Source organism: Chrysemys picta, chromosome 7 (genome assembly GCF_011386835.1).
Source record: "Chrysemys picta bellii isolate R12L10 chromosome 7, ASM1138683v2, whole genome shotgun sequence".
In the NCBI taxonomy this organism is placed as follows: Eukaryota; Metazoa; Chordata; order Testudines; family Emydidae; genus Chrysemys; species Chrysemys picta.
This window is the reverse complement of record NC_088797.1, coordinates 41,535,377-41,558,252: the sequence shown is the minus strand read 5'-3', so window position 1 is coordinate 41,558,252 and position 22,876 is coordinate 41,535,377. Positions and strand designations below refer to the sequence as shown.

Below are 22,876 nucleotides of genomic sequence, written 5' to 3'. Positions count from 1 at the left end.
GGGTTGGGGGAGGAGAGAACCAAACCTCCTCCTTTCCCCCTCCCAGAAAGTCCCACACTGGATTTTTATAGGGTGATTTGTTCTTGTACACTTGAGTACATGACTCTCATAAAAATGTGAATGGTTAAAAAAAATGGATTTTAAGCTTATTCATCCATTCATTAATGAGGAATTTGAGAGTATGGTAACTTCATTCACATTGTTTGGGAATATATAGTTTGTATGTATTGTTTTTATATGTTGCCTTTGTGATTCATGCTTGCTTGATTTAATCTGATATGACAAATTACCCTTTGGCTTCTCATCTGTTGAGGCCCAGTTTAATTTATAAAACCAGGTGATCGTTTCCCACCTCATCTTTTCTTCATGTGACAAACAGTACAGTAATACAGTGACAACTTCTTATAAGTTCAAGATCTGGATAAAGAATGGATGCACTGTCATGAAGATATTATCAAAAACACTCTTTGAATAGTAAACTAGTTGAGATGGAGGGAAAAGTGTAAATGTACCAAGTCACATTTTTATTAGAGGGACCTGCATTACAAATTGTTTATTAGTCCTAGTCTGGGATTTACTGGGTGAAAATTTACTGTACACATCTCTACATAAGATGAATTTTATACAAATAGACACAGATTTCAAGAGGAGAGGAGGCAATTCAGCTAGTGTTGCCTGGGGTTTTTTTTTAGGTAGGTTGTGAAACAAACCCATATGGCCTTGGAAATAACCATACACTCAAGTTGGAGAGATGGATTTGGGGAGAGGAATTTTCATTTGGGGGAAAAAAAAATCAATGTCAGCGTTTCAGTTGGCCCTGATATAGACCTGGCAGTTATTTTCAAGTATGGTCTGACAGCTTGTCAGGATTATCTTCAGCTTGGATCTGCAAATTGCTTTGCCGGTATTGATGATGTGTTATGGTTGAAGTGAAGCAGTGTCTGTAGAGCATGTTGCCTATGTATTATTTGACATTTGGAACATCTTTATGGAAAGAAAAAAATTCCTTGGTTTCTGACAAAAGGTGCATCTTTTACAACTGAGACCGTAAAAACACTTCATGTTAATAGTAAAATGCTCTGGAGCTTTAGGTAAACATGCAACAATAGATAGAATAGAGTAAATTCATTTTTGGTTTTGACTTAGTACTGTTCCTTAGGATTCACACTGTACAGATGAGCTTAGCTCCGGGAGTACAAACTGGGCCTTTGTTTTTGTTTATTTTAGGGTAGAAGGGACAGGGGTGGCATGAGTTACTCCATGTGAAGGTGGGAGTGTGTAGCAACTCCAAGGTGAAATGGAATGTGGTTCCCTTTAGGGATTGGGTGGTAGTCTCATCTGGAGAGGTCCTAACTATGGTTTTCATTTTGCTGTATTGCTCATAAATTGTTTTGTTTACTGTTACATAATTGTTTATATGTAAATAAAGCTACTGCCACCTTCTTTCCCTCTGTTATGATGGTGCTGGTTTAACTCTGTGGTATAAGGAGGAGGAATGTGTGGGGAGCTAGGGCATGTTCATATCATGATTCATTTTTAGTTTTTCAGTACGTTTGCTATTTGCCATGTTTAGTTTAATTTTCTTTTGCTGTATGGAATGCATTTCCATTTTATTAGTTAAATTAGCTGAAGATTTTAGTTATTAAATCTTGAACTGAATAGTAGTGCATTACTTTGTATCAATTACCACATATATAGAAAATATAATATACTGTTTTTTTCTTCCTGTGAATGTATGTATAGTAGGATCACTTTATAGTGGGACTCTGCTTATAAAGAAGTAGAATGTAAGTTATGAATTACTTCAGTGCACTTTCACTCCTCCTATAGTCAAGTTTAATTTCACTGTAAATGAGTGGTGGTATGTCAGTTTATTGGAATGTAGCCATTATCACCCACTGGCTATGTGTCAGATGTTGCTTTCTGAAGGAGATTAACACCTCCCCCTCCTCCTCCTCTGCTCTAACAGAGCTGAATAGAGGGAGTACACAGGAATTGTCAGAACCATGTGGAATGAAGGACAAGGAGGAGTAATGCCTCTGGTTTTGACCCAACTGCTTCTGGAATGGAATTAAGATAGAGGGCTTGATTCTCATTCTCTCTCTCTCTCTCTCTCTCTCTCTCTCTCTCTCAACATTTTTACACTGATGTAACTCTGACATTATGGATTTAGTCCAGTGTGTGAGATCAGAATTGGGCCAAAAGTCTTTGAGTTACTCCACTGATGCAGCCTGTCAAAGACCAAGTGTCTGGATTGGCTTATAAAGAAAATAGGTTCCAGTCCAGTCAGGGAGGAGGGAAATGAAATTTGAGTTTTCCACATAATAGGGAAAGGAACCAAAACGGTATCAATGGCTACAATGAACAATAGCATAAGGATCTAAGCCCAAAATAATGGGGCTCTGCACTAGACAGTTCTGAACCATAAATAGCTCCTTTTCTCATCAGGTTTTCAGGTTTTTTAGCCAGTTTTCTGTGCCTCCAGTTCCCATTTGCTAACCTGCTGCACCTGTGCTCCAACAAGATTTGGCAAATCTGTATCTGCCAGTAATTTATAGCCTGGCAACCACCGCCATTCACTTGTACACCTGAGTACAGATTTGTCTGTTTGTCCTTTTCCCTAGTCTTCTAGAAAGGGCAGAAAGAGAACAATGCCGTGATTAACAAAGAGAAGAAAAAAAAAACAAAAGTACAATTAACTACCTTTCACACTTATATCACTTTTGTTCACACACTCTTGCTGTTCCGAACAGGAAAGAGAACCAAAACTCAAAGGAAAAAACAAAAAAAGCTCCTGCAGCCTCCTTCAGAGACAGACCACCCAATCACACAGCCCATACATGCAGGCAGGTGGGAGTAACTGCAGAAGTTTAGGCAAAGGAGATCATATTCCTGTTCTGTGGAGATAAGAAGGGAATAGTTTTCCCAGGTAAAACCTGTCCTGTCATGATTAAATTCGGTTTATAGTGGAATATTTTTAGCAGGGGAGAAAAATATCTGAGCAAAGCACTAGGAAATAAAAGTTGTAGGAAGTTTTGTACTGTGGCCGTAGAGGAAAAGGGATGGTTTTCTTAACAGATCTGAGGGCCATAAACTTTTTGAATTAAAATTTAAGTTCTCCAGAATCGTATGATAACACTAGCAAGGTGCATTTCAGTTCAGCCTAGCTGACTTTCAGTTCAAGATGTGCCAGTATTTATGTTGCATTTATTTTTCTGTCAGGAATGAATGTTTTAGAGGGATTGAGGATGATGTCACTATTATTTATTGCATACTTAAAAATGCACCAAGTACCATACGTTCGGATGAAAGCCTCAAGTTCCTTTTCCAAAGAGATTGCAATCTAAAATATAGAAGTTCCAAGCCTCGAGTTCCTTTTCCAAAGAGCTTGCAATCTAAAATATAGAAAAGATGCAAAGTGTGGTAGCAGATAATAATGGGGTGGTATGTATTAGGGGAGGGGAGGATAAGAGCTACAAATATACAGCCATATTCATCAACATTATGTTCACACTGAGACTCCGCTGGATGCTGCTATATGTATGTAAGCGCGGACACACTATCTGCATAGACCAAAAGGGTATATACATTCTGATAGATTTTAAAGAAGCATAATCAGTTAATATTAGAGCTCAGCAGTTGATTTTTTTTCCACTTTGGTAACCATAATAAAATATCCCGGGGGAGGAGGGGAAGTGCTTAGTTTCAAACTAACTGTTTTTGTGTGTTTTTCTTATTTTGCTGAAATGAAAAACCCAAAAAAAAAAAAAAATTCATTTGGGTTGAGTGAAATGATTTGAACATTGTTTTGTAATGATATTTTGAAATGAAACAGTTTTGAAGCATAACATCAAAATGATTTGTTTTGAAATGTCGAAATGAACAGTTTTGGTTTTGAATTTATTTTCCTTATTTTTTATTTGGCCCGAGTTGACTAATAGTTTTGGTTGCCCCAAAACTGCATTTTTCAGCAAACTTACTATTTTCAACAGAAATTTTTTCCCCAGCTCTAATTAATATGCTATTTTCATTGAGTGGGACTGGAAGTGGAACTGAGGTGAAAGGGTAAATTTGGTTCAAGGAACAGAGAAACACGGAGGAGAGGAAGCCGTGAGGATGGAAAGCAAGAAGGATATAGGATGGGAAGAGAGAAGATGGCATGGTAAGGCAGAACAGATGGGAGAAGTTAACTGAGGCCACATCCACAGGGCAATGAAAAATCTCGGCATTAAGTCTCATAGTCCGGGTCAGCTGTCTTAGGGGCTGGTGCTAAAAATTGTAGAATAGACGTTTGGGTTCAGGCTAGAGCCCTGACTCTGAAACCCAGATAAGGGTGAGTGTCTCTGAGCCTGGCCTCTCAGATGCTCACTCCTGTCGGGGTTTCAGAGCCTGAACCCAAATGTCTACACTGCAATGTTGTAGGCCTGAGCCGGACTTAGCTGATCTGGGCCAGCTGGAGCTGGGCCTTCAGTCTTGTATTGCAGTGTTGACATGCCCAGAAAGTTCTGGGGCCACCATCAGGGGAAGGAGGAGGGATAGCTCAGTGGTTTGAGCATTGGCTTGCTAAACCCAGGGTTGTGAGTTCAATCCTTGAGGGGGCCATTTAGGGATCTGGGACAAAAATCTGTCTGGGGATTGGTCCTGCTTTGATCAGGGGGTTGGACTAGATTGACCTCCTGAGGTCCCTTCCAACTCTGATATTCTATGATTCTATGATCCCATAAAGACTTGTACATTTGTTTAACTTTACACTCTGTGTGAGTAAAATTCAGTGGGAATAATCTGTGCAGGTGCAGGATTGGGACCCAAATTCTCTTGTGGTGAAGTGAGAGTCATGCTAATGAAGAAAAGCAGAAACAGCAATCAGCAGTGTTAGAGCTTCTAGGGGAGAGGGCTTGGGATGCATGATGCTTCTAGATTTTAGTGAGGCAACAGGCAGCTCCACTGCATTTCCTTCTATCAGTTGTGGCTGAAAGTCATTACCATTAATTGGTTGTCCAGTGGGCTGGACAATGGGTTTGTCGGTTTTGTTCACATCATCTTCATAAATAAACAAAACATCAGAGATGGTACTAACGGGCACCCTCATGGGTAGTCTCAGTGAATACTACATAGTTTCATAGGTAGTGAGACTTCTGTTTCAAAAGCCATGAAAAAGCCTTTAAGTGGGATCAACTCCTGCTGCTTTTCTTGAGATCGGAAGCTAACGTTGGGGTGCAAGGAAATCCTCTTGCCTTTTCCCCTCTTGCTGCGAAAATTATCTTGTCTTTGGACTATATTTCTTAAAAAATCAATTATCTTAATTGTGTTGAAAATGTATTTTGTTATCAGGGAAAACCAGCAAGTGTTCACTGTATGGATTAGGTTGGATACCTTTGGCCATCTGAGAGGAAGGATGATTAAGCCACTGGATTGGGACTAAGCACATTTAGGCTCATTTCCTAGCTATCTCATAGGTTTTGTGTGACTTTGAACAAGTCACTGGCTCTCCTCATGCCTCAGTTTCCCCATTTGTAAAATGGAGAAAATACCCATAATAAAATAATGTGAGTATAGTATTTTTCAGTGATGGAAATAATGTGCCTCTCTCAGGCTGCAACATTATACATATTTATCAAATGTAGATGTATTTGTAGCTTATTACTAAATAAGGATTGCTAAATTTAATGATTGCAAAAGGTTTACTCTCACCTATACTGATGTTTTCATATCCGTCTGACACCCTGTTGGGTTGAGAGGGCATAGCTTCTGAAGGAGGAGCGTCTTTAAAGAAGACAGCACAGTAAAGCAGAGAAGATCACAGTGCTAGTATAAATCAAACAGGCTTGAAGGCTATTTTTGGTTTGTTTGTTTTTTAAACAGCCATTGAGTACTTTAAATCTCTGAGTCAAAATATCTGGGGAATATAGGATGAAATGTTAATGGAAGCTGCAGCCAAGATCGAGAGAAACATGGCACAGGTAGCTATTGTGAAGCTATTCAGAATTTCAAATCAACAATGCTGACAAATGTCTGAATTTGAATATTTTGGAAAAACCAAAAATAGAAATTATTTGGACCATAAATATGACTTGAGGCTTGTGTTTTTACTTGCTCTTAATCAGTGGGTGCTACTAAAAACGTATTCACCAAGGGCGAGTCATGCCTGACCAATCTAATTGCCTTCTATGATGAGATAACTGGCTCTGCGGATATGGGGAAAGCGGTGGGTGTTGTATATCTTGACTTTAGCACAGCTTTTGATACGGTCTCCCACAGTATTCTTGTTGGCAAGTTAAAAAAATAAGCATTGGATGGATAGAAAGCTGACTAGATCATCGGACTCAACAGGTAGTGATCAACGGCTCGATGTCTAGTTGGAAGCCGGTATCAAGCGGAGTGCCCAGTCCTGGGGCTGGTTTTATTCAACATCATCTTTAATGATCTGGATGTTGGGATGGATTGCACCCTCAGCAAGTTTGCGGATGACATTAAGCTGGTGGGAGAGGTAGATATGCTGGAGGGTAGGGATAGGGTCCAGAGTGATCTAGACAAATTGGAGGATTGGGCCAAAAGAAATCTGATGAGGTTCAACAAGGAGAAGTGCAGAGTCCTGCACTTAGGACAGAAGAATCTCGTGCACTGCTACACGCTGGGGACTGACTGACTAAGTGGCATTTCTGGGGATTACAGTGGATGAGAAGCTGGATATGAGTCAACAGTGTGCCCTTGTTGCCAAGAATGCTAATGGTATATTGGGCTGCATTAGTAGGAGCATTGCCAGCAGATCGAGGGAAGTGATTATTCCCTTCTATTCGGCACTGGTGAGGCCACATCTGGAGTATTGTGTACAGTTTTGGGCCCCCCACTACAGAAAGGATGTGGACAAATTGGAGAGAGTCCAGCTGAGGGCAATGGAAATGATCAGGGGACTGGGGCACATGACTTAGGAGGAAAGGCTGAGGGAACTGGTCTTATTTAGTCTGGAGAAGAGAAGAGTGAGGGGGGATTTGATAGTGGCCTTCAACTATGGAGGTCCAAAGAGGATGGAGTTAGGCTGTTCTCAGTGGTGGCAGATGACAGAATAAGGAGAAATGGTCTCAAGTTGCAGTGGGGGAGGTCTAGGTTGGGTATTAGGAAACCCTATTTCACTAGGAGGGTGGTGAAGCACTGGAACGGGTTACCTAGGGAGGTGGTGGAATCTCCATCCTTAGAGATTTTTAAGGCCTGGGTTAACAAAGCCCTGGCTGGGATGATTTAGGTGGGGCTTGTCCTGCTTTGAGCAGGGAGTTGGACTAGATGACCTCCTGAGATCTCTTCCAACCCTAATCTTCTATGATTCTATGATCATGAACAAGTTTATATAAATATAGGGCCCAATCCTGAAATATGGTTTAATACCCCTGCAAGGTGCTGAGGGCACGTACTCAGTGGGAATTGATGGCATCTTGTACTATCAAGCCTGTGGCCTGCTTTACTCTGTATAAACTGAGATTGGCTCCATCTTGTGTTAAATTAATTCTAGGATAATCCTGACCATTAACTAATAGAAGACAATAATTCTGATTTCACTATAAGGTGAAGCTATACAATCATGCTTGTTGTATTCGTTTGGAATTCCTGACAGACATTTATCAGAAGCATCAATGCATTGACATTTTACCATCTTGAAGTCTGAAGCGTTTTAAAAAGAAGAAAAAAAGCCAAAACAGAGTTAATTAAATGTATCACTTAATCTTTGTAGAATTGTATTAATTGAGCTTGTTGCTAATTTGATATCCTTTGTACATCCATTGCCACGGCTTTCATATTAGCTCCTTGTTGCGTAATGGTGAGGGAAAGAGTACTATATATATCATTAATCAGTTTAACAGAATTACATAGATCTGTGCTGTTAGCACGTAAACACTTCACTGCCAGATTTTAGGCTCATGTACTTGGGGTTTATGTCCTCATTAAAACTGAATAATTGCAATAGTGGTCCAAAAGAAAATAATTCAAACACTTAATCACATGTACCATTACTCACATGATTTAGTCCATAGAGATCAATGAAACTGCTCATGTTGCCAAAGTTAATCACGTGCTTAAGTGCTTTCCTGGAAGAGAACCTTTATTCATAAAAAAGCCAGATTTTGTTATGGCAAAGAATACTTTTTTTGGTGTGCAAAGCATTGATTTCAGAATGGCTGTGTTTTGTTTGAGTTAATTATTTCTCTTAGCTCCCCAATACAAATAACGTGGGACTGAGACCTCTCTAAATTGATTTCCCCACTGTCAGTCTCTGAGTTGTCCTCCTTTTGACTCCTTAAATACCATGTACCAGGAGGCTTGTAGGTAGGCTCCCAGGTTGTCCTCCACAGACTGCAAGCATCTTTTCTTAGCTCTTTTGGTAAGAAGTGAAGAGGTGGGTGCAGGCTGGCCTAGCTCCTAGCACAGAGCAGAACGAAAGGGTAATATAATGAGCTGTGAGCAGAATAGCTTGTACTTTGTGTATCTGCCATTCTTACCGCTTCCTTCTGCCAGCTATGTGACAACCACCGTTTTTCCCCAAAAGTCTTTTCTGAACAAACTGTAGATCCTCTGTGCTTTCAAATACAATAGTTGCTGTCCCATGGCACTTGACTGCCTGTGAAAGCAAGTGTAAATTAATTATTGATTGAATGAAGATAACTGATTAGAGTAGTAGTATAGTCAACTTATTTAGCAAATGTTAATTTTACAATTTTAAAATGCAGTGTACAAGATTTATGTGTATATTACAGTCTGATGCTTATTGCAAATAGTTTATGATTTAGTGCCCGCTGGTTGTTTTACTGTAGAGTCAAGGCCGAAACCCTATGTAGAATATTACCTGGACAAAGAATTAGACCAAAGAAAGTGCTAAATGGCACAAATGCAAAACTGGCAAGGGTTTACCTTTTTTCTGCTTGTGAATAGCACACCTCATGTGTTTCTGAAACACCTTTTCATAAGGTGCTTGAGGTGTACTCAAATTTCTCATTAAAATTGTTAAAGTATGTTGTAGTAAAAATTTTTTAAAGTGGAATGAACTTATTCTGATACCCAATGAAGTAGTGACATCATTTGAACTTCGGGGCAACAAAATTGCAGGTGAAATTGAATAATTATAAATGCAAAGTAATGCACATTGGAAAACATAATCCCAACTATACATACAAAATGATGGGCTCTAAATTAGCTGTTACCACTCAATAAAGAGATCTTGGAGTCATTGTGGATAGTTCTCTAAAAACATCCACTCAATGAGCAGTGGCAGTCAAAACTGTTGGGTATCATTAGGAAAGGGATAAATAATAAGACAGAAAATATCATTTTGTCTCTATATAAATCCATGGTACGCCCACATCTTAAATACTGTGTGCAGATGTGGTCGCCCCATCTCAAAAAAGACAAATTGAAGTTGGAAAAGGTACAGAAAAGGGCAACAAAAATAAAGGGTATGGAACAGCTTCCAAATGAGAGATTAATAAGACTGGAACTTTTTAGCTTGGAAAAGAGACAACTGAGGGGGGATATGATAGAGGCCTATAAAATCGTGATTGGTGAGGAGAAAATAAATAAGGAAGTGTTACTTACTCTTTTTCATAATAGAAGAACTAGGGGTCACCAAATGAAATTAATACGCAGCAGGTTTAAAACAAAATGAAGTATTTCTTCACATAACACACAGTTAACCTGTGGAACTCTTTGCCAGAGGATGTTGGGAAGGCCAAGACTATAACAGGTTGAAAAAGGACTAGATAAGTTCATGAAGGATAGGTCCATCAATGACTATTAGCCAGGATGGTCAGGGATACAACCCCATGCTCTGAGTGTCCTTAGCCTCTTATTGCCAGAAGAAGGGAGTGGATGACTGGGGGTGGATTACTTGATTGCCTGTTCTGTTTGTTCCCTCTGAAGCATCTGGCATTGGCCACTGTTGGAAGACAGGATATTGGACTAGATCAGCAGTTCTCAACCCACGGCCCAGTTAGCACACAGCTGTGGCCCAGCTCTGCTGTGTGCTAAAAGCCATGGGCTGGTCCATTGGCTGCCTCCCAGCCCTGCGTGGTGGGCTCAGGGTTCAGGCTCCGGCTGCTGTCCATCCCACAGCACCACTGGCAGGGTCGGATCCAGAGTCCTGCTGCTTCCTTCCCCTCCACCCCTGCTCCACGCAAGGTTGGGGTCCTGCTGCTTCCCCCCATTCCCACCGGCTCCATGCAGCGGCAGCGTGTGTGTCCGTCCTGTCGGCTGTCCCCCGGCCCCACACAGCCGGAGGGTTGGGGTCCCGGCTGCACCCGGCCCTGTGCAGCGGCAGGGTCGGGGTCCCGGCTGCCCCACGCAGTGGGGTTCAGGATCCCCGCACACCGGGGGTCGGGGTCCCTGCCGCCTGTCCTGCGCACAGCTATCTGCTCCTTGCCCCACTCTGTGGAGGGGTCTCTGGGCGGAGGGTGCTGGGGATAGGGATTTGTGGGGGGGGGCACGGTGGTTGTCAACCTGTGGCCCAGGTAACACTTTGTGGGACACATATGCAGCCCACGATGATAAATAGGTTGAGAACCACTGGACTAGATGGGCCAGTGGTCTGACCTAGTATGGCCATTCTTATATTCTGATGTTGGGTTATATTCAATTATTTTTATTTTCAACTGAGAAAAATAAGGAAGAAACATGAAGCAGTAAGCTTAATTGTGCACTGTATTGTGGGGTTCTTTCCTGTAGAATTGCCTGCCAAAACTAATTTAAAGAACAAAAATTAGGGAAGTTTTCTAGTTAGCCACAAATAGTTATTTCTACTTTCTATGAATGAGTGACTATTTTCTATGTGCCTAATCCAGCTTCCATTGAAGTCAGTGGAAAGATTCCAATGGACTTTATTGGGAGTATGATTGGCCCCTATAACTTTACATGCAGATAGGCAGTCCTGGCTCTACCATATACAAGGGAAGCTTCTTGCCTTTCCATTGTTAGGCCATAAGCATTTCCCAATTTTCTCATTATCCTTCCGGCCAAGAGGATGGGGCTTTATGTTGAGCCAGTCAGTTCTGCTTCTTTGCTAGTCAAATGGTCCTGCTGATTCAGGGGGACACTGTTTATTTCCAGGGTGATAGGAATTCTTTAGGCCAATTAGAGATGGTAATAAATGATTTGTTAAAAATATAGACTGAATTATATTTGTATGACTAACAGTTATCAGGAGTGAATCACAGCTCTGGTTTGTATCATGGTTTTGTGAAATTTTGTGTATGGTGTGGTTGGGGTTTTTTGTCTGTGAACACACAATTGGTCTCCTCCTTTTAAATCAAATTAAATTGCCATTAGGAGTCGAAGTGGTGGCATTTTCACTGCTGAGTATGCAAAATGAAAGACTGATTAGATATCTTTAAAATTGTCAAAGGGGTTGCTCTCTAGCAATTTAGAGCTTTCTAGTAGACTGGATCAATGAAGTCAGCTAAAACATGACAACTAAATAAATTAGTAAAGTTTGCAAACACTTCAGGTGGCACTCTGGGCAGAAGTTGGGTACAGAAAATACTGTACATGATCATTTAATCAGGAAGAGTCCATGTTCTCTTAGAATTTTCATAAAACTGTTGGAGAAAATTAAACTTTAGTTAACCTTCAGCCTTTTAGAACATTTTAAATGATTAATGAGGAATTGCTGTATATATTTTTAGAATATTAGAGTTGTGTTTTAGATGTTTCTGTAGTCAGCTGGATGATTGTAAGGCAGAACTAAGATATATTGCCACAACTATTTGTGGAAGTGTGCATATATTTGCTTGAGTTCTCTCTAAACAGTTCCAGGTTCTTAGTGATTGAACCAGTAATAGCTATTGAGAAATCTAATTTTCCTCTTCAAGTTGAAGTCAGAAGTATTAAATGAAGTTAGTATGGACTGTCTGTGTTTTAACTCTGCATAGAGAATTCAAATATCTTCACTGAATGGAACTGAGCACATATTGGGGGATGTCAAATTTTATTCTTATCCTCAAGGTCAGCTAGCATCTTTGAATGCAGAAAAACATCATTTTCTGCAAATTTGGGCCTCAGTCATAATACTTAGGCAGGGGTACAAATTTAAGCGCACATGTAGTCGCACTGAAGTCTGTATGCATAAGTATTTGCAGGATTGGGGCTTGAATTACCTCCTTTTCCTTTGAGGTTTTGGGGAAAAAAGCCCACAGTTTTAGAGGCTATACATCTGCAGTATTTTCTAGCCTTGTGACCGTCAATTTATAAAAATCTGATTGTATGCAAAATGCGTATAATTGCAAAGATAACCACGTTGTAAAAAAAACTCAGATTTTTTTATTGAAATTTTTGTAAATCAGTGTTGTGATAAAATAAATCATCACATACCTGTAGCAAAGATGAAGCATCCTACCAGAATATATATTTAAGAAGTGATGCTCTTCAAATTAGAATTTGAATAGCTGCTGCATACTTAAAATGGCTGTCAGCATGATGTATTATCCTTTTCCATGTATGGTATTTTGTTCATTTTTAGTATTCTTATGGGAACCTAATATTATTCTATTTATATACAAATCAGTTATTCATCATATCCCCAGGATTCTCCTCATCTAGATTTTTTTTTTAATTGACAGTGTTAGTAGTTTATTTCCTTAATGTCAGCTCCATTAGCTGCAATGGAAGGTGAGACTACTCAGCAACTTGCTATATCAGCCCCTTAATAGACAGTGCATGCTACACATTGCAACAGTTTAATAGGGCAATCGAAGAGTAATGCTTTTGTTTGCTAGGTCTGCAATTGCTTTACAATTCTCTTCCTAGTTTTCTGTTGTAAATTAGTCTTTCCTCTCTTGGCTTTTCTATGAGACATCAGTATTTATTCACTTTCACTTTCTTAGGGTTTTTTGACCATTTTTTATGTGGTGTAGAGTCTCAGGTGTTAGAGCCCAGAGTGTTCTTTGCCTACTCAGTTGGCAAGGGCACATGCCAGAAGAGAATTGTGGTAGTTTGTGCCAATCTAAGAGTAAGCAGGGACTGTGGGGATATAATCATGATGATTTATAGTTTTATTGCTGAACATCAAGTCATTTCAAGAGATTTAATCACCGCACAAACCTTGATGCCAGAACATTTATTGGTATTAGCACTGAAAAAGAGGGTGAGTACTGTAGGTGCTATGACAAGCTCGGCACCCCCTTGTAGCAATCACACTGTTACCAGATTCTGAAGAGAAGGCAAGCACTCCCCCACCCCTCTGGGATGCTCCCAAATTGGATTTTCCTGTGTGATAATGCAGTGAGCTGCCAGATGTCTCTCAATTAGATGTGTCAGAATTGTTTTTAGAGCAAAATCGTATTTTCTGAGATATTGTCATGCTTAACTCACAATTCTTGGTGCTCAAAAGCAGCGCTGTAAAACCTTTACTGTTTTTTGCCCCATTACAAACATATTCTCAGCATGTGAATCTGGGTATTGTTGGGCCATGGGCAAGAGCTACAAATCTGTATCTGAGAAACACATAATTAAAATTTAACCAGTGGCTGGCACATATTCAATGTGTGTGGTCAGTGGTTGGTTAAGCCTTCATGTGATCTAGATTCTTTCCAGTCAAAGGACCCCACCCCACAACAAGCCAAAGTTCTCCTGGCTCCTTGCTGATGCAAACTTGTGCTTTTCCATTAGTCTCTAAGCATCTCTGGTGGCAGGGGATCCACTAAGTACACTTGGATCCAAACTTTGGTGTCTATGAATCCTACCTTAATCTGTCCTTGGCTACACTCAGGCATGGTGCTGTCACTCATTTGGGTTTATTAATGCAGAATGACTCTCCAGTATATGTCCCTAGAATAGTGTATAGGGTTTCTAAGAAAACATTGAAAGGATGCAGCATTTTTGTGGTGAGAGGCATGGTGCAGTTTGGGTGTTTGTCACACTTGAAAAGCAAGCATGTGAGGTATCTCAGGGCTTGTCTACCCATGGAGTAACTCTGGAACTATTCCAGAATAACTCAGTGTGTGGACACTATTAGGAATCAGAGTTCCTTTTTCCAAAATAGCTTAATCCACTTTACAGGAACAATATTTTCAGAGAATATTTTCCAGTATATGACATAGAAACTGATGATCGGAAGAGAGGGCAGTAAACACTTGTGTTTTCCTGACAGTACTTTGCTCTAGTGACAGTAGATGGGGTTGAACCAAAACTTTGGTTCCTAACATCCTTGAACTTTGAGGAGGATGTACTTTGGAATTGTAATCCAAATCTCCATTTCACAATCTACAATTTGATAAATCATGACTCAAGTCCCAATCAGTTTGCAAGTTTTGGATTGTTTGAAATCTACATTTACATCTACTTTCTTTAATTGGAACAGAAATCCTCACTTGAGATCGGAAATGCCAGTGTCTTAAGAGTAGTCCAGCAGGAGCCAGGATCTCCATCTACCCAAGAAAAACAATTATATTAAGAGAGTATAGAAAAAATATCCCAAACTTATCCAGCAGCTAGAATAGAGTGTGGTTAGAGTGGAGTGGAAAACTAGTATCTACTGCCGAGGGCTCCAGTAGCAACAGTATATGACATTGAGTAAACAGATTAATATGCCCCTAGATATTTGGTACTCCTATTTCAGCAAAAGACACACAGAGAAGTGAAAATGGAAGACACATTGAAAGAAATGGATTATTCCTAAGCATATTCAATATATATCTAGGTGTCACGTCTCCAAACTGGTCTCATCCTTGGAGGATTCTTCATAAAAGCTCATTAGGTCAGGGGTGCTGGAACAATTTGTATAGTGTGGGTGCTGAGAGCCATTGAACCTAACTATAAACCCTGTTTATGATGGAAACCACTTCAAGCCACCCCTAGTTCCAGCAGCTATGCTTCCTCCATTAGCAACCTTTGTAGCCATCCCTCCTGGAGAGAAACACATACACTAGTTCAAAATGCATTCTCCAGATTCGGGGTGGTCTTCCTGGTCCAGGACCTCTGGTCCACGGAAGGCCCTAATCCTTAGGGAAAGATTGGAAGGACTTGGCCAACTGAGGCCTCATAAGACTGGGCCTCATAGCTCATTTCTCTGAGCTAAAGCTGTGAGGGACTTATAGCTACAAGGAAACCCTGAGGATAGGGCGTTGAAAGACTTTTCCTGTCAAAGCCCACTTTGGAGTTGGGATGAACTCTGGTAAATGTATTAATATGTACAGGTTCTTTTATTGTTTTTAATGTGCTTTCTAGTGCTTTTAGTCTTAAGAATAAAGTACACTTTTGTATAAAGAGCTGTGTGGTAACTTATACCTGTAGCAATCACTCCATTATTAGTCTCTGACAAGAAAGCAAGCAGGTCCGTTTAGGCACACTGTCTTTGCTGGGAAATACACAGGGAAGGCAGGGAACTGTGCAGTCAGAACCTATCCTGCTCAGAAGGGAGTGAAATGTAGGTCTTCACTCAAGAGAGGCAATATGAGGGGAGGTGGAAGCTGAGAGTGAGTGTCTCTGCTGGGACACCAAGGGGAAATACAGGCACAGTGCTCTGAACTGTGACAGTATGTTCCTCCCACCCTGTCTTCTGGCCTTGCATTGGCAGAGATAAGCATTTAACCAGGTTCACTGTGAATTTGTTTGAGGTTCAGGCTCATTATGAACTCCAATTCCTCCTGTCATAGGCTCTGCTTTCCTTATCCTTTGCTGTGTTCAAACGAGTCCAGGGGCCTGTCTCCTCCTCCATCCTTCTCAGACAAAGTAGCCCTGCATGTTAATAGAGAGGAGAATGCAGGAATGGGCTGCTTTCTCTGTGATTGCTAACAGTGTTCTGTGGAGACAGGCAGGGGGACGAAAGTGCCTGCATGTGCATACTGCAACACAAGCTGGAAAAGAAAGGCTGTAATTAGTCACTGCAGGGAGCAAAGAATTTGAGAATTGTACAGGTAGTTGGAATTTGTGCTGGATATGGCAGGTGATGGGATGGGGGATCAGGAGTGTTGTGGGGAGAGGGATGAAATTACCTCTTGCTAGCAGTTCTGGAAAGAGGAATTGGGGTTTGTGCTGGGAGTGAGGCGTCAGTTCAATCTCTTACTGGGAAGTGACTAGAAGGTTAGGGAGGAATCAAGACTTGGGTGTGAAGGGATCTGGTGGCATGGGATAAGGAGCTGAGGCATTATGTGCCAGGTATGATTGGCTTGGAGACACCGGAAAAGTTAGGGACTCCAGGAGGTAAGCTGGGCTAGAAATTGGGCTCAACTTCTGTTGTTCATGGGTTAGGAGGGTAAGTAATTATTGGTGGTAGTGGGATGGCAAAATAAATGCAATACATATAATAGAGCTGTAATTTAAACAAACAGTAAATACACAGACTTAACTGCAACATTCACATTCCATATTTCATAATATTAATTAACTTAACAATCATATCTCCAAAAAGCAGTTCAGCTTTCTCAAATACTGTTCCTTGAAAGGAAAGGATAGTGTCCCATACAATAATACTTCAAGCTTTGCACGTTGGAAGTGCTGTAAAAATGTTACCCTCTTGATTTACTTAGCACCCCTATAACGTAACCTGGTCAGTACTATTCCTATTTTATAGATGGGAAAATTGAGGCACAGAGAGAGTGATTTATCCAGTGCCACACAATCCATTAGGGCAGAGTCAGAATTAGAATTCAGGAGTTCCTGGGTCCTTGTCCCATGCCTCATCCATTAAGTCTCATTGCTTTCTATTATTGCAACATGCTTGTGCAGGTTTGAAATACAAGATGTTTCTATTAGCAGAAATATTACTATAAAATGTTGTACAACTGGAGAAATATTTCTTTTGAAAACAGATTTCACTTTTGTTTTTAAAGTTTAGCAAATCAACCTAATAAATGAGGTTTAAAAATATGAAAGGTTGCCAGTTTGCTATCGCTTTAAGTAGCTGGACTGAGATTGGAAATCAGGAGTCTGCTGTTGACTTCTGATGTTACTCCTTTTCTCACATAGCCTCATAGAAAATTGTGTCTTAGTCCCAAGGTTCTGCAAGGGGTATTAAAATCATGCTCCAACATTTCTTATCTTAAATTGTTGTTCTTAAAGGGGTCCTAAATGAGAGTTGCTCGTGATGTCAACCTCCAGCACACCTGGAATAAAATTGTTCAAAGAAAGTAGACAGAGGCAGGGCCGGCTCTAGGCACCAGCAAAACAAGCTGGTGCTTGGGGCGGCATGGCCAGCGCCAGAATGCCGCCCCTAAAAATGTGCCCCGGCCGCCCTAGCTCACCTACGCTGCTGCCGCTCGCACACCACGGCGCGCGAAACAGCTGATTCGCGCGCCGCTGCTCACCCTCCCTCCCAGGTTTGAGAGCCTGGGAGGGAGGAGGCAGGGCTGGGGATTTGGGGAAGGGGCGGAGCTGAGGCGGGGCTGGGGATGGGGTAAGAAAAAAAACGGGGGTGAGGGGGCGGCCGCCAAAATTGTTCCCGCTTGGGGCGGCAAAAATCCTAGAGCCGGCCCTGGACACAGGCCATGTTACACTAGGAGCACTTTACCAGAGTTAGGCATACTGATATACTATATTGGCCAAGTGCTCCTAAGTTTGGATGTAGCTTATACTGGCAAAGCAGTGCTCTTAGTGGTATAGCTTATTTCTCTGTCTCTCCTCCCACCTCCCTCAACCCAAGTGAAACAAGCTTTATGGCAAAAGCTCAGTTTTGCTAGAATAACTGAATCTATACTAGAGGCTTTTGCTGGCCCAGCTGAGTTGGTCAGAGATCACATGTCTTCACACTCCTGACCAACAGTGCTATGCCAGAGGAAGTCTTGTCTTCTGGGTTCTCCAGTACCTGGATATGCTCGGTGCTTATTTTCAAAATAGTCAGTTGAAGTTTGACTCACCAGGGCTATGTCTACACTACGATCTTGGCTGGCATAGCAATGTTGATTAGGGGTGTCATCCCTGATTGTCAGAACTGAGCCAGTAGAAACTCCTAAGGTAGACAGTTACACCAGCAAAACTGTGCTTTTACTGATTGTGTGTGTGTGTGTGTGTGTGTGTGTGTGTGTGTGACAGAGAGAGAGCGAGCGAGGGGGATAGACAAAATTGCAACTCTGCCACTATAAGCTGTCCTCACTAGAAGTTCAATATCGGTATAGCTATATCTATAAAGCACCACTCGTGTAGTCATGACATGAGTTTTGCCAGTGGTATTTTATAGTTCAACAGCCCAATCCCACCATCCTTTTTATCTTTGCTTCCCTGAGCGTTTACGTGTTTATTTTAGCCAGTCAGCTTTTTGTAAGGTTAATTTCAAAGAATTTCCTTCCACTTCATTCTCAAATGAGAAGTCTCTTGTCTGCTGTTCTATGTAGGGTAGCACTCAGGATTTCAACCATCTCATAGGCAGATCTCCCTGTTCAGTGAGAATAAGGCAGAGGACACCTCCCTGAATAATAAGATTTTATGGTCTCTCTGATGGGTGACCAGACTTACAATAATTTAAACTCTTAAATTTAGGCTTTCTAAAAATCCATTCAGTAACCATTTTTCATACAGAGACTCAAGTGGAGAAAATTTCCAGAATATAGGAATTTATAAGCGAAGATGATGATACAATTTCTAGACGTCTAAGAAACTTTGCCCCTCAGTCCTATGACAAAGTGTTGCCTAAATACTGAAGTTTAATTTGTAAAGTAATACATTTGGTTTCTAGGTAGTACATCAATACAACATATTTGTAAATAATGCCTCAATCCCCAAAGCCTGGACCTTGTATCATTTATTTCCATACAGTATGCACAAGCAGGGCATGGCCTTTAAAAAATCATTCAGCAGTTAATATTTTGTGTTCTCATTTGGCGTGGGACAGAAGTATCTGGATTCCATTGGTATAAATTGTTGCAGCACCACTTCTTATATGTGTGGGTGCTGAGAGCCATCGAACCAAACTGTAAACCCTATATCTAATGGAAACCACTTCAAGCCAGGGTGCTCCCACATCTCCAGCGCCCCTAGTTCCAGCATCTATGAATACAGGACATTTTCAACACCTTAACTGGAATTTTAATCACAAAAGGTAGTACAAATAATGTTCTGTCTGGATATTTTTCTAGGTAACTACCATTTTAATACTTCTACATGCTGTGTGGTTTTAAGTGGCTGATCACATATATAAAGGGATCATTAATTTAATTTTTCGCTTCAGAGAATTCAGGTGTTAAGTTGTTGCTGGTTGGCGCTAAACAATATTCCTCTGAACCCCTTCAAAATCAATAAAACATGCTGAGATTTCTTAGTTCCAGGAAAGACTGGGTTATTCAGAACTTTGTTGGTAGTAGTAATATGCAATGTGGATATGGTATATTCTTGGGAACAAACATATGCTATTTTGGGCTGTAAATGTTAGACGCAAAAGTAGTACTGATGGGTGTCTTTGTAAACCGCATGATGATGTCTCCCCAAGTACTATAGTATCTGCACTATATGTATACCAGGTACAGTACTCCCTGTGCTAGGCAGCTTTGCAAGGAGTCTATCAGGAGGTTTGACTAGTGTAATAATGTACTAAGTCTTTCAGCAAGTAAAACTTCATTCTTCTTTGAGGATTCAGACTACTACCTGGTGCAGATTTTGTGGTAGTTCTGGCTTTTTGCAGCAGCTTTGTTTTGTTTGATGAAAGGATCTGTGGCATCTCTGAAGATTTTGTACTTATGACCCTCAAGGAAAGCTAAACGTAACTACACGAAACTACAGTCCGCTCCCAATTGCAGTGCAGGGTGCAGTCTCCAAATCTAGCCGCTCCATTCTTATTCCAAGAGGCACATCTTGTGGGATTTCTGCTCAGTAATGTTAGCTGGCCCTTGTTGCCCAGGTGACAGTGAGATGACTCATAGCATTACGATGAAGGTAATACCAACACTGGCGGTAACATTCACACAACACTGGGAGATAGGTCCCTAACTGATGAGACAAGCAACAAGGTTAATAGCTTGATCATCACATTACCTGGTACAGCACTTTTGAGGCCCTATATTAAACGAGCATTGGGAATACTTATGTGCAAACTTGTTTTCCCGGAATGGTTCTTCAGTAATTCATTTACGTCATACAAAAATAGCTAGGATATTTCCTTCTTGAATATGTACTTATTTTTCTTCCTTCCTCCTTTTCCCCTGTTTAATCTGCACAACAAAAAGGATAAAAGCATTTTCTAAATGTTTGACTCAATGGTTTCATTATAGTTACGGTGCATCAATGACACAGAATCTTCGGAACAAACATGCAAGTCGGCAACAGCTAGATGCTTTGAATAAGGGCTTTTAAACTTTGTTAGAGCTTTCTTTTGATTATTTCCCCCCCCGCCCCCGACAAAAATCAACCAACCAACCAAAAAAAAACCCCAAACCCCACCTTGAACAAATACTTTGTTTAATCTTCCTTGTTTATTATCTTTTGGCTTTAGTTATATCATCAGTTGTCTAGGTTTTAAAAATAGATTTAGAACTTGTATTCAGATACATGGAAAAATTTGGCTTCTAATAACTGAAAATGTCCAGTATACAGAACCGGCACTCTAGCAGAGCAGTAGAGAGCACCAGCAGTTACAATTCTTGAACCTATGTGGAACACATCTTAAACTGTAACATTTTTTCCCCTGTGGTTGCTTTGTTTAGTTTGATTTAAAATGTGAAACTGGGTTCAGAGTTCCTTAAAGACACAGTTAGAAACAAAGACTTGCTCAGTAAAACAGTGTGCAGAACTGTGTTGAATACAACTCAATGTCACTGCATAGGATGTCATGACATGCTTGTATTGCTTGAAGCTTTCCAGTGATAATGGCAGCTTCATTTTTGAAAAATCTATTAGTTCCAATCCCATTTTAACTTTCACTTTTTTCCCCATTGATCAACAAAGATTAAAATTCTCTGATCAGTAATCTTAGTAGGATTTTTTTTAATAGCTTCCATTTTGGTGCAGTGCAGACTTTTGGTTTAACTGGCTGAATTGATATTCTGAGCAGCAAGTAAGCGAGGATGACAGAGCATCAGTACAGCTACTCCTATTAGTGCTCAGGGAGGTATGCTTAGTTGTAATTGCCCGCTCTTGTCTAAGAGGCAGCGCAGTCACGAATCACTGCTGTCCTTAGGATACTCTACAAAAGCTTTCAACTTTGAGGCATAATGTTTTATACATGCTTTTAAGAAACAGATGCATTTTCTCTGTATTTAGTCATTTTCTGTATAGAATGTGTTGTTTCACGTGCAGAATCTGAGCTTGTAGTTTGTAAAATACAGTGACTAGGACAATGAATATTTTGCATGTTGAAAAGACATTTGTAAATGTGCTTACACCGTATATGTGCTTTGGGGCAAATGTTGACAGTAATTAACTGTGCTATTATATGTAAAATTTAATGTTTTGAAAGGGCAGGTGGCTCTCCTTTTGCCCTGTATCAGTTGGATTATTTTTTTCACAGTAGGTGCTTTAAATGCTTATTGTACAGCTATGGCATGGTATGTCCTCTAGTTTATGCCCCCACACCTCCAGCCCAATACGTTCATGTGTTTATTCCCGATATGAAGTTGTAACTTTCTAAAAATACTATGTAGACAGTAGCTGCCTCAAAACAATATGCAATAATTCCTCAGAAACTGAAAAGTTAACGTTTTAGATGTTACAGTTTGAAGAAAACTGTGCCCTCCCCTCCTCTCCCCAAGAAAGGATGGCTCTTTCCAATAACAAAACCCCGATATTTTTAGCATGAAGCATTAAAAGGGTTCCTACGTCCTAATCGGTAAAAAATGCTGAACATTACTACCATGTGTTTATTTGGTTTTTACAATATATGCTAATGAGATCAATTTAAATTAAATTTAGTGCTGGCTATGTGCTCGTACTGTATTGGCTGTTAAATTTGTGTAAGAGCATAGTACTGTGAAATAAACACAAATATTGTACGACTACTGCAGACCCAGAAGCACAAAATATTTTTTCTGGAATAATAGGAATATACAGTATATATTTGTGTTGTGCTGTTTTTCTTTGTTTTTTACCTTTGCTTGCAAACATATTTATTATTGGCAAAATATAATTCTAGGTAACATAATTTGAAATACAGAAAATTGTATTCTGTTGCCTATTGAATTTGTCACAAAATTAAAAAAATAAATTGGAAAGCACTTGGCACTAAAACCTGAAATTCAGAAAATAGCTCTGCAGCCTGTGTCTGATCACTGTAAAGATTAAGTGAATTTGTTGCTTTCCCTCACCTCCTCTAGTCCCCTCCATACAGAATCTTTTCCCCCTCCTTCTTCTCAAATGATAGTGATAGAACTTGACAGTCCTTGTCCTTGAAGGTTTCTCCCGTTTCGGAGTAAGTGGCATATTCCTGGTAGTTTGCCATCTTCCGTTTTTGTCATTATCCCAAGGGAAGTATTAAAACCACAAACAACAACATGGTGGTTCAGTCCATTTTCCTTACAGAGCAACATTTTCTTCCCTTACTGTAGCTGCTGTTCGCCTTCCTTCTTCAGCAATCTTAAACCGCAGGCAATAAATGTACCCTGTGCTTGCACTCTGCTAGCAAGATGCTCTGACAGAAATATCAGCTCTCTCCCCCACCTGCTTGGTCAGGAATGGTACAGTCTGCAGAGGGACTCCTGTAATGTAGCTCAGCTTATCAATCCCTTACAGATGCCGAACAGTGATTACTCCGCTGTGTAATTGAAATCATTTTGGATTTGTGATGATATCTTAGCCAAGTAAGTAGCGACATCCACAGCATGAAAATAAAAAATAAGAGCGTTCCCCTGTCTGTTCTGTGCTTGTTTATTTGTCAATTCTTTTTTTTTTCTTGGAGGCAGAAGCTGATGAGAAAATGGTGTGGAGACTTGGTTTGAGTGGTGCATTAGATTTTAGTTCATGTCCTATGAATCTCTGGAAAGGTGAT

General features: G+C 40.5%; 1 protein-coding gene and 1 long non-coding RNA gene across 32 annotated transcripts in view; one reads left to right on the top strand and one right to left on the bottom strand.

Annotated features, from left to right (window-relative positions):
* Window positions 1–22,876, top strand: part of ATP2B2 (ATPase plasma membrane Ca2+ transporting 2) — a 754,329-nt gene that overhangs the window by 329,470 nt on the left and 401,983 nt on the right. For 5 of the 31 annotated variants that reach the window (XM_065551248.1, XM_065551235.1, XM_065551232.1 and 2 more), the window contains exons 1-2: window positions 22,575–22,688; window positions 22,791–22,871. The exons of 5 other annotated variants lie outside the window; for them this stretch is intronic. The gene's annotated coding sequence lies outside the window, so the exon portion shown is untranslated. Of the gene's footprint in view, window positions 1–22,406; window positions 22,689–22,786; window positions 22,872–22,876 lie in introns of those variants that run through there. 21 more of the 31 variants (XM_065551236.1, XM_065551238.1, XM_065551229.1 and 18 more) reach the window with 16 other exon arrangements.
* LOC122172446 (uncharacterized) lies at window positions 18,591–22,393 on the bottom strand. Its single transcript, XR_006172772.2, has 2 exons — window positions 22,197–22,393; window positions 18,591–20,108 (listed from the first exon to the last, which is right to left on the bottom strand). It is a non-coding gene; the product is annotated as an uncharacterized LOC122172446 (long non-coding RNA).